The sequence below is a fragment of the Suricata suricatta genome, chromosome 16 (assembly GCF_006229205.1).
Source record: "Suricata suricatta isolate VVHF042 chromosome 16, meerkat_22Aug2017_6uvM2_HiC, whole genome shotgun sequence".
NCBI classification, from domain to species: Eukaryota; Metazoa; Chordata; class Mammalia; order Carnivora; family Herpestidae; genus Suricata; species Suricata suricatta.
Window position 1 is genome coordinate 3,071,238 of NC_043715.1, and position 9,413 is coordinate 3,080,650.

Consider the following 9,413-nt stretch of genomic DNA (forward strand, 5'->3'; position numbering starts at 1 on the left):
CCCCCCCCCGCACCCCTCCTGCACGCAGCTGCGCCCTGCCTCACCTACCCTGTGCGGCAATCCGACTGCTCCCGCCCGCTGGGCCCCTCCAGGGAGCTGGATTAAGACCCAGGCGTTGTCACCTCCCCCTTTCTCTGTGCTCCCCGCCTGCCCCCCTGCGTCTTGTCAGATAATCACGGGAAACCAGCAAACGGTTGACACAGTTACCAAGACAACAGAAGTTAGGACTGGCGAGGAGGTCTGCAAGCTAATCCTAAATGAATTATAGGGCAAGAGTGACAAGGGGGTGGGGCCAGTGTCGGGCAGCTTCAAAGCGGCCCCTGGGCAGGAGACAAGGTGCTGGCGGCCCCCGGGCTCTGCCACTCGCTGGAGGGTGACACTGGAGTCCTCTGGGGTGCAGAGGTCGAAGACCGGATTCAATAAAATGAAATTCTCCACTGAAGACGGTCCAGCAGCGAAACTCTTCACCCGCCAAGTCACGGGGCTCTGGGGTGCACCCGGTTTGGCTCTTCTGACGGTCGGGGGGGGGGGGGGGGGGGGGGGGGGGGGGGGGGGGGGGGGGGGGGGGGGGGGGGGGGGCGTGGGAGAAAGCCGGGAAGATCTGATCAAAGTGATTCTGTTTCTTCTTTACTTATTCAGAACTTGCCATCTTGTGCCCAGGGCCCCGTGAGAGCCCCGGCTGGCTGACAGCCATTTCGGGAGGCTGAGCAAAGTGGCCCTGAACTCGTCGCCGGCCGGCGCAGCCCCATGCGGCCGCCTGGCAACGCCGCCCTGCCCCGGCCAGGTCGCTCGGCTAGGGCCCCCTGCTCGGACCCCAGGCCAGAGTCCCAGACGCAGGCCCGCAGCAGCAGCAGCAGCACCGGAGCTGAGGGTCCCAGAGCGCCCGGGCCGCAGACGGTGGGGCACAATGCCCACGCCCACCCCGCCGGTGGCCCAGGGAAGGCCAGGGATCTGCCCAGAGCCGCACGGCCAGTGGGGCAGGAGGAGGCCAAGGCTCTCCGCCCAGCAGCCTGCGGTAAGCACAGTGCGGCCGCATGGGAGAAGGCTGCTGGGCAGAGCCCGCGACCAACCCCAGCTCCAGGTCGTTACCACCTCCTCCAGGAAGCCGCCCGGAAGACAGGATACCCTTCCTTCCCAATTCCTCTACACCCGGCTGCAGGAGGGGCAGTTGAAGCCAGCCAGGGGAGGGGGGGCTTTCACTCAGCGAGGACGCCCCTCTGGGGAAATTACAACCCTGTTCCCCATCTTCCCCGGGAGCTCGGTCACCCAGCTCAGTTCCCACAGTCGGGACGACTGTCAGGCCAGTTCTCACCCTCGAACGCACGCAGGAATCCCCTGTGCTCATCAGCGCACAGGCTCCCAGACCCCACCACACAGTCGCTGCCTCAGTGGGCCTCGGAGGGTGGGGGGGTGGGGGTGTCCCCGAGAACCTATGCCTCTGACAGCTCCCAGGTGTGCCAAGGCTGCTGGCCGGGGAACCCCACTTTGAGAACCGTCAAGATGTTAGCACCGCCCCCCCCCCCCCCAATACAAGCTCCACTTTCTGTGCCTGGACCTCAGCTCGCAGACCCCGGGGCCGCATGGACAGACTCTCCTGCTCTTCCTCACAGACCCCACACTCAGAGGCCCCCCCAGCCTGCCCTCCCCCACAGGGCCCCATCTCCCTAAGGAGAGTCTCTGCTGCCTGCCGGCCTCCACGAGGAGGCCGCTGGAGCCATCTTCCCCAAACAGATGGGCCCAAGGCGGTCTGCCATCCAATCCGTCTCCACCTCCAGACTCTCCCCCACCTCTCAGCGCCTCCACACTGCCAAGCCGGTCTAGCCTGCCACCTGTCTCCCGCCCGGGGCCATGGCAGTCCCTCTACACTCATGCTGCTGCTGCCCCAGCCGCCTGGAATTGACGGGAGCCCCACGGCCGGAGGGGTGCTCACAGGCAAGTCCTCCTGGCCCACCTCTCATTTCCACCCCGCTCTCCAGGGCACGTACCCCGTGGCCACAAGTCCAGACATCCGTGGGGCCCCAGGGCCTTTGCACATGCATGACCCTTTGCCTGGGTCCTTGCCCCTCACATCTCACCAGGGTTAACACCCCCCTTTCCGGTCACCTGGATAAGCTAGGCTCCGCCCACACTCCCCATCCCTCCCTGCTCTGCATGTGTCCAGGGCCTGCACCATGAGACGCAGAGAACGGACTCGCAGAAAATGGATTCGTGGCTAAACTGGGCGCCCCAGGGGGACACGGCCCTCGGGGGCTTCTAGGCTGTCCCTCCACGAGTCTGGTCCAGCGCCCGGCACGTTGTAAACACATGCTGAACGAACAGAAAGAACTTTGCTGCTTTAAAGTCCTGGATTCGCTCCCCCCACCTTGCAATAGACTCCAATTCACACGTCAGTGGGCTTCTGACCTCAAGACCCTCCAAAATGCGGCCCACCCACCCTCGGGGGTCACTTCCCACCACGCTGCTTCATCCCCCTCACCAAGCTCTCCCTCGCTCTGAAGCCATCCTCTCTGGAGGTCACCAGCCCCTGCGGGGTCAGCTCTGCTTCCTGTCAGCCGGGCCCTCCGGGGTGTGGCGCCGGCCGGACCAGAGCCCACGGTCACCGGCAGCAGATGAGCGCCTTCTGCACAAGTCCTCCTCCCACCTGCTCACCCTTTCCCCACCGCCTGGGGTCCAGGAGCCTCAGTTCCGGAAGGCGCCCCACAGCTCTCCGAAGGGCGCACCGGCCTCAGAGCCCCGCCACTAGATGGCACTGCTGAGCCCCAGGGTAGGCAAGGAGGCCGTCCCTCTCAAGTGCCCAGCGGGTGGGGGTGGGTGGGTCTGCCCTTCAGTAGAAAGGCCAGCCCCAATGTCCTCCCCTGGCCTCTCAGACACTGCCTCCACCCCCAGCTGAGTCCCAATCACCGCCTCCTCCCCTGCACTCCCAGAAAATTCTGCACACACCAGCATTTGGGCCCCTGGATTTCTCAATCCGCGCATCTGCCACCGCCAGGGACAGCCGGCCAGGCGCTCTGTCCTCAGCACTCCTGGGGCGCACTGAACACGCGTGTTCAATCCCCCCTCATCGGACCAGCTTCCTTCCATTCAGCCTCACCCCCTCTGTGTTCCTCACTTCCAAGGCCTGCCTTCAATGCCACCTCCTCTAAGGAGCCTTCCTGGATTTCCTCCACCAGGGTGATCCCAGGATCACTTCCTGAAGCAAGGAGGGGATAAGACACAGACTGCCTTCACAGGAGCCGACACAGGTCCACACAGCGCAGGGCCAGGAGCCCACGGGGACAGACCTGTTCTGTGTCCCAGGAGGCCTGGGTCAAATGCACACATGTGCATCTATGTGAAAAGCAGCATTCAAACAGCCGAGGACCCGTAAGGAGACCACCAGACGGAGAGAAGGGAGGGGCCGGGCCATCTGACCTCTGAGGTCCCTTCCAAGTCCAATGTTCCGTGACTTCCCAACCCTGCAGGCCATTAAGCGAGTGGCCAAATGCCCACTGGGCGGCGGGCCAGGCCTGGTCAGAGGGCGCTTCCTGTCTCTGCAGGAGAAGACAGGGCAGCCATGGATCCTTTGAGGCCAGGGGAAGAGGGGGTGCTTCCGGGACGGGGTGGGCTCGGGCTCCGGGGGTGCGATCGGGGCCGGGTTCCCCCCAAACCGGGCCCGCCCGCACCAGCACCCCCACAGCCTCCCACTTGGCTGCGATGAGGGCCGAGGGCATCAGTGAGAAAAAGCCAGAAAAACGCATTTTCCCCTAAAGACTTGTAAAAAAAAAAAAAAAAGTCTCGCTGATTTTTTTCCCTTTTACCCCAAGCCCGCACGGCTCTAAATACGCCACACTTCGTAATTTTACGAGCGAACGAAGCCATACATCACTCGGTTTTATGTTCCTAAATTAACAAAAGGACTTTAAATCTATATGGAGCTCTTAAAGACACACAAAAAAGCACGCATCTATTTTTATTCCCTCACCCCCAAATTCCCTCTTCCCTTCTAATGTACCCCCCCCCCCCCGCGGCTGCAACATTTCAGCTGATCTGTCACCGGACCCCCAAGGAGGGACAATCCCAAATGTGGAGGAGGGACCGTTTGGGCGACCCCCTCCGAATGCTACCCTGTGGGTAAGGCTGCTCTAGGCGTGATAAAAGCCTGATCTCTCTTTTTTCCCTGCAAAGTAGATTATGACACGATGCCGTCCCCTTGTCCAAACCGAGAGGCCCCGTCCGCCAGTCCGATGTGGCCAAAAGTCTAAGGAGAATCGGAAGCCTTCGTCTTGTTTTCTGAGCTGCACGATGCCAGGGTAGACCAGATGACCGGAGGGGCCCGTCCACGCTTGAGGCTGGGGAGGCTGGGGGGTGTCGCATGGAGGGCAGGCCCTGCACACGTGTCCAACTCCGGGGGAAGAGAGGCAGGGGCTTCACCCGACGGCGGCTCGGCCTCAGGGAGCTGGGTGGCCCTGGCCAGCTGCCCCTCGCGCCTTCCGCTACCTCTGGCCCCGTCCAGGGCAGGAATCCAGATAACATAATGACTGTTTGCTCCAAGAGCATTAAAGAAACTTTTCTTGACTCCAAGAGTCAAGAAGATAAGCAGGAGTTTCCAACGGGGCTGTATCAGATTCCCACCCATGGAGTAAGAACAACACATTTAAGCAAGAAAAAAAACCTCTTAATGAGAACCAAATTGAGCAGGGGGGTGGGAACCGAAGCCGGAGAGGGGCTGGGCCGCAGCTGGGACAAAAGGGCCCTGGCTTTCCCAGCCGACAGATGGAAATGTGGCAGCCCCTCCCCAGTTCTCAGGGGTATCGGAAGATTAATTAGTGACTGCCTGGAAAGTGCTAGATGGGAGCCGAAATGCTTGTCCCCGCTGAGTTTCTGAGCTGTAAATAAGCAGCTTTCTCAGGAACACCCGAAACAGCAATGTTGTCCTTTTTATCTGACTCAGATCCCCGTAGGCCCGTCTGCCCCGGGAGCTGGCCCTGGGTGGCTCCAGAACCCGCCCCAAACCCGTGGCCGAGCTCGGCACCCAGCAGCTTCCCAGGTCGGGCCAGAGGCCAGGGCCTGAGGCTCCCTCACCCTCTCCCAGCTGCAGCCTGTCCCCCCCCCCCGCCCCCACCGCAGGCACCTGAGGACCAGGGTGGGGGTGCGAGGGGGGTGCTGGCGGCCTGCCCTGGCCTCCAGCCCCCTCCATCGGCCTGGGCGGGCCTGCGCAGAGACCCACACCCAGCCTCACGCTGGGGCTTCCTGGCAGCGGTCTGAGGGCCAAAATCAAATCCAGGCAGCTCCCCACAGGCGGCCTGGGCACCCCCAGTGGCCCGCAGAGGAGCCCGAGTCTCTCGCAAGCTTGTCAAAGGCTTGGGAGGCAGCCGGGGGCAAGGGAGACCCAGAGTGTCGGACAGCAGCCACCAGCAGGCTGTGGGGCTTGGGGCCAAGCCCCGGCCCCCTCTGGGCCTGTCTCTTCACTGAAGTGTGGGGTGTTCTTCCCAGCAGTGGGTAGTAAGTCCCGGGGGCAGCCAGGGTCACCCAGAGTTCAGCATGGGGCTGGGGTGGGGCGAGCGGCCGGCCGCGGGGTCCTCCCTCCGTGAACTCCAGGAACAAGATAAGGGGGCCGGCAGGGCGCCACCGCCACCACCAACGGCCAACTCCCTCCCTCGCGCTCCTTCAACAAATATTTATTAAGCTGGGCTCCGGAGCCAAATGGCCAGCCGTCCCGCCTCCTCGCCGCGCCGCTGCCCGTCTGGGTGACCGGAAGCTCCCCGGGCCTCAGTGTCTCCAGCTGGTAAGTGGGACTAAGTGAACACCACGTCTAGGAGGCGGCCCCACCACCGCCCGCGCCTCAGTCTGGTGGTTATGGTTGTTGCTGGGCCGGCGCTGGGCCGGCGCTGGGCCGGGCGCGAAGGAAGCGCAGTCAGCAGCCTCCTGCACGGAGCTCCAAAGCTGGTGGGGTTCAGGAAAGGGGGGAACCCGGCGCGCAGGCACACCGAACCGGAAGTTTTCCAAGAAGCATTAGAGACACCCCCACCGGCATCCGCCTGTCCTGGCTCCCTTCCCATGGATACCAACCCTGACCTCTGTCAGGGAAGGCGCATGCACGGGGCAGATACCGTGTCATGGGGTCCAGGGGTCTGGTCCAAAGACGTGAGTTCAAGTCCCAGTTCAACCACTGAGGAGCCCTGTGATAATTCCACCTTAATAATAATTTGGAGGGTACCTGGTGGGCTCAGTCAGTGGAGCGAGCAGGTGACTCTTGATCTTGGAGTCACGAGTTCAAGCCCGATGTTGGGCACAGAGCGTACTTAATAGTAATAATTGGGTGGGTGGGGGGAGCCTGGGTGGCTCAGTTGGTTAAGCGTCTGACCCTTGATTTTGGCTCAGGTCATGATCTCACGGTTCATGGGTTCAAGCCCCCACTCGGACTTCCTGTGACAGTGAGGGGACTCCTTAGGATCCTCTCTCTGCCCCTCCTCCACTTATGCGTGCGTGCGCTCGCGTGCTCTCTCTCTCAAAAATAAATAAACTTAAAAATTATGGAAATAATTTTTATTACAGCTATCACTTGCTAAGTGTTAACTTCAGTGCCCTGTAAAAATTCGCACATTTAATCCCCGGTACCAGATGTCAGCAGACTTTCGCTGTTAAGGGCCAGAGAATAAATATTTGAGGCCTGACCAGCCTTGTTGCAACGACGCAATGTTGCTGCTGTCACAGAGGCTGCCACCGACAATATATACAAGGGCAGGACAATAATACTTTATTTACACACACAAGCGGCGGGCCACAGATCAGCAACACCTGCCTCACACAGATACTGAGATAGATACAATTCTGGATCCCATTTCACAAATGGGGAAATCGAGGCCCAGAGAGCTCAAGTCCCCTGCCCAAGGTGGCAGTCCTGTCACGGGTCAGACAGGAGTGGCGGTCTGTGAACTGTCCCCCCGCCCCCGCCGGCTGGGGGGCGCTGGAAAGGCAGGTTCTGGGCCCTGGCACCGAGTGTCTGCTCTGAGGAGCGCAACCACACCCCTCCGTCCTGGGCCAGGGTGGTGGGCAGTGGCCAGTTTCACCTCCCAGCCACAGTCACTTCCAAGCCAGCCAAATCCCTAGCTCCTGGGAGCCTCACTTTCCTCATCTGTGAAATGGGCAGACAGCAGCACCCAAGTGCGATGCACAGGAGAGACTGGCGGTCAAGGCAACTAGGCCATTCCTTTTACCTTGACTGCTCTGAGCTGATGGAAGCCCAGAGAAGCAAAGCCACCTGCCCACTCCCCATGGTTCTTCCCAGTTAAGCCTGGACGCCCTAATACCAAAGTCATAAAGCATAAAACTCTAGGGGAGTTGAAAAAGAGAAAACTTACAGAGAGAGAGAGAGAGCAACTCTGCTGGGTGCGACACACCTCCCTCCCCAGGCGGAGAACGTGGAGCCAGACCTCCCCCAGGGTCCAGACCGCTTCCCCCACCCTCCAGCCCCTGAGGGCTTTACCACCGGGCCAGGGCTGATTTTCCTTAATTGCTTCGAATTTCCTAGCCTGACACTTCCTCCTTTCGTTCAGAGGCGCTGAGAGTAAACAGAAAATCGGTCACCTGATGAGTAACTCTGTGCCAGGCCACCCAATGGCAGGCGAAGCAGGGTGTAGATTACAAACACCTGTGCTTTTAAAGATGCCCTGCACTTAACAGGATTCATTCTTGCCACAAACGTGTCCCCAGTGTCTACCAGGCAAGGTGCAGCTGCGGTGGGGTGGGGGCGGGGAGGGCTGTCGCTGCAGAGGACAGAACTGTCCCTACTTTCCTGCAGCTCCCGGTGCAGGGGGAGACCTCCTGATGCAGCGGGGAGGCCTCGCGATGCAGGGGGAGGCCAACCAAAGACCAGCTACGGCTCCCTCCAGGAGCCCTGGTGCATCTGCCCGGCTGGCTCTCAGCTTTCTGGTCTCTTCCTTGGGGGGGGGGGGGACACAGCTCCGAGCATCACCCCCCTCAGCAGCTCTACGCTGGAACAGAACCCTTTTGCAAAGTGGGGGGTTCCTGGTGCTCATGTGCATCAGATCTGTGAAGGGCCCTGTAGACAGAGGGGAAGTGCTGGACTTGCATTTCAGGAAAAAGACCTCAAGAATAAAGCGCAGACCCTGAAAAATATTCTTCCTACCAAGGCGGCGTAGACAGTAAGCATGAAATGCAGACCTTGTCAGTTTCTGGGAAGGGTTGGGGCCCTAAAATAGCCACAAAGAAACTCAGAGAGACTAACTGTACAGATTTCACCCAGAACCCATTAGTCTTCTCCTATTTCTTTTTTTAAAGTCTGTGGGACACTTGGACGACCTCTTCCCTTGACCTGGTTCAGGGCAGCAAGGGCCAGAGCCAGAAGAGCTGGGTCCGGTCCAGGCCATCCCTCCCCCCTACACTCCTCCCGGGGGGTGGGGGACTCCGGTAGGGGCCTCAGCCGAAGTGACAGGGGCTCCTGCACAGTGAGAACACCCAGCACCCAACCACCTGCACCTTTCCGCAGCAAAACCGTGCAGAAATCACCCAACGCGGCCAACGTCTTCTGCAGAATTTGAGAAGCCCCCACACGAGCCCAGGAACTTCCCCTCCGCCCTGCAGCACCCCACATCTCCCCTCCCCCAGGTCCACGGGGGCCCCAACTTCCACAGGAACCGTGTGAACTCCCGGAGAAGATGAAACTCTCAAAGGAAAGAGAAAATAAAAACAGCTTGTTCCTAGTACGAGCGGTCACACGCCGCCCTGCCTTCCTGACCTGCGCGCCAGGGGCCCAGCGAGGGCAGGCCTCAGCAGCTGCTCCTGACCCCGGGGGCGCTGGGAGGGGGCGACAGGGAGGCGGCCGGGAGGGCCCTAGGGATCGCCAAGGCTCCTGCCTCCCTCTCCAGGGAGCCCTGGTTTCCCAGCTCCCCCTTCGCCTACGTGTAATTATTTTTAAGGTTTCAAAGTCCAAATAAGGTGAACGCAAGAGGGGCTCCCCGAACCTCCTCCTGGCCCCCCGCCTCCTCGCCCCTCCACTCCGGGTTTCAAGCACGACTCGCCCCGAAACAGAAAGTTACACGGCCGGCTGCTGTCAGCGCGCAGGAAGGTTAGGGAAACAGGAAGCCACGCCAACCACCCTCCGGAGCTTCCCCGGCCCCCTCCTCCGACCTCGGCAGGAACAAAACCTTCCAGGGAAACCCGGGCAGGAAGGGGGGCGGGGGGCAGGCGCGCCACGCTCGCGCGGAGCCGGCGCGAGGGGCCGGCAGGAGGCAGAGGGAAAGAAGCCCCAGGCCGGGGGCGGGAAGGGGGGCGCCTGCCACCCGATCGGGGCGGCCTGCAGCAAAGTAACTTCACAGCCGGGGCTTAATTCACCTCGGAAGGCAGCGCGCCCCGGCCGCGGCGGGGCCGGCTCGGGGCAGACAAAAGGAGCGAGCCGCGCAACCCCCGGCGGC

At 61.4% G+C, this 9,413-nt stretch overlaps 1 protein-coding gene across 6 annotated transcripts in view; it reads right to left on the minus strand.

The window, feature by feature from the left end:
* The window catches only part of GSE1 (Gse1 coiled-coil protein), a 355,030-nt gene that overhangs the window by 84,755 nt on the left and 260,862 nt on the right, over positions 1-9,413 (minus strand). The gene's annotated exons all lie outside the window — the stretch shown is intronic.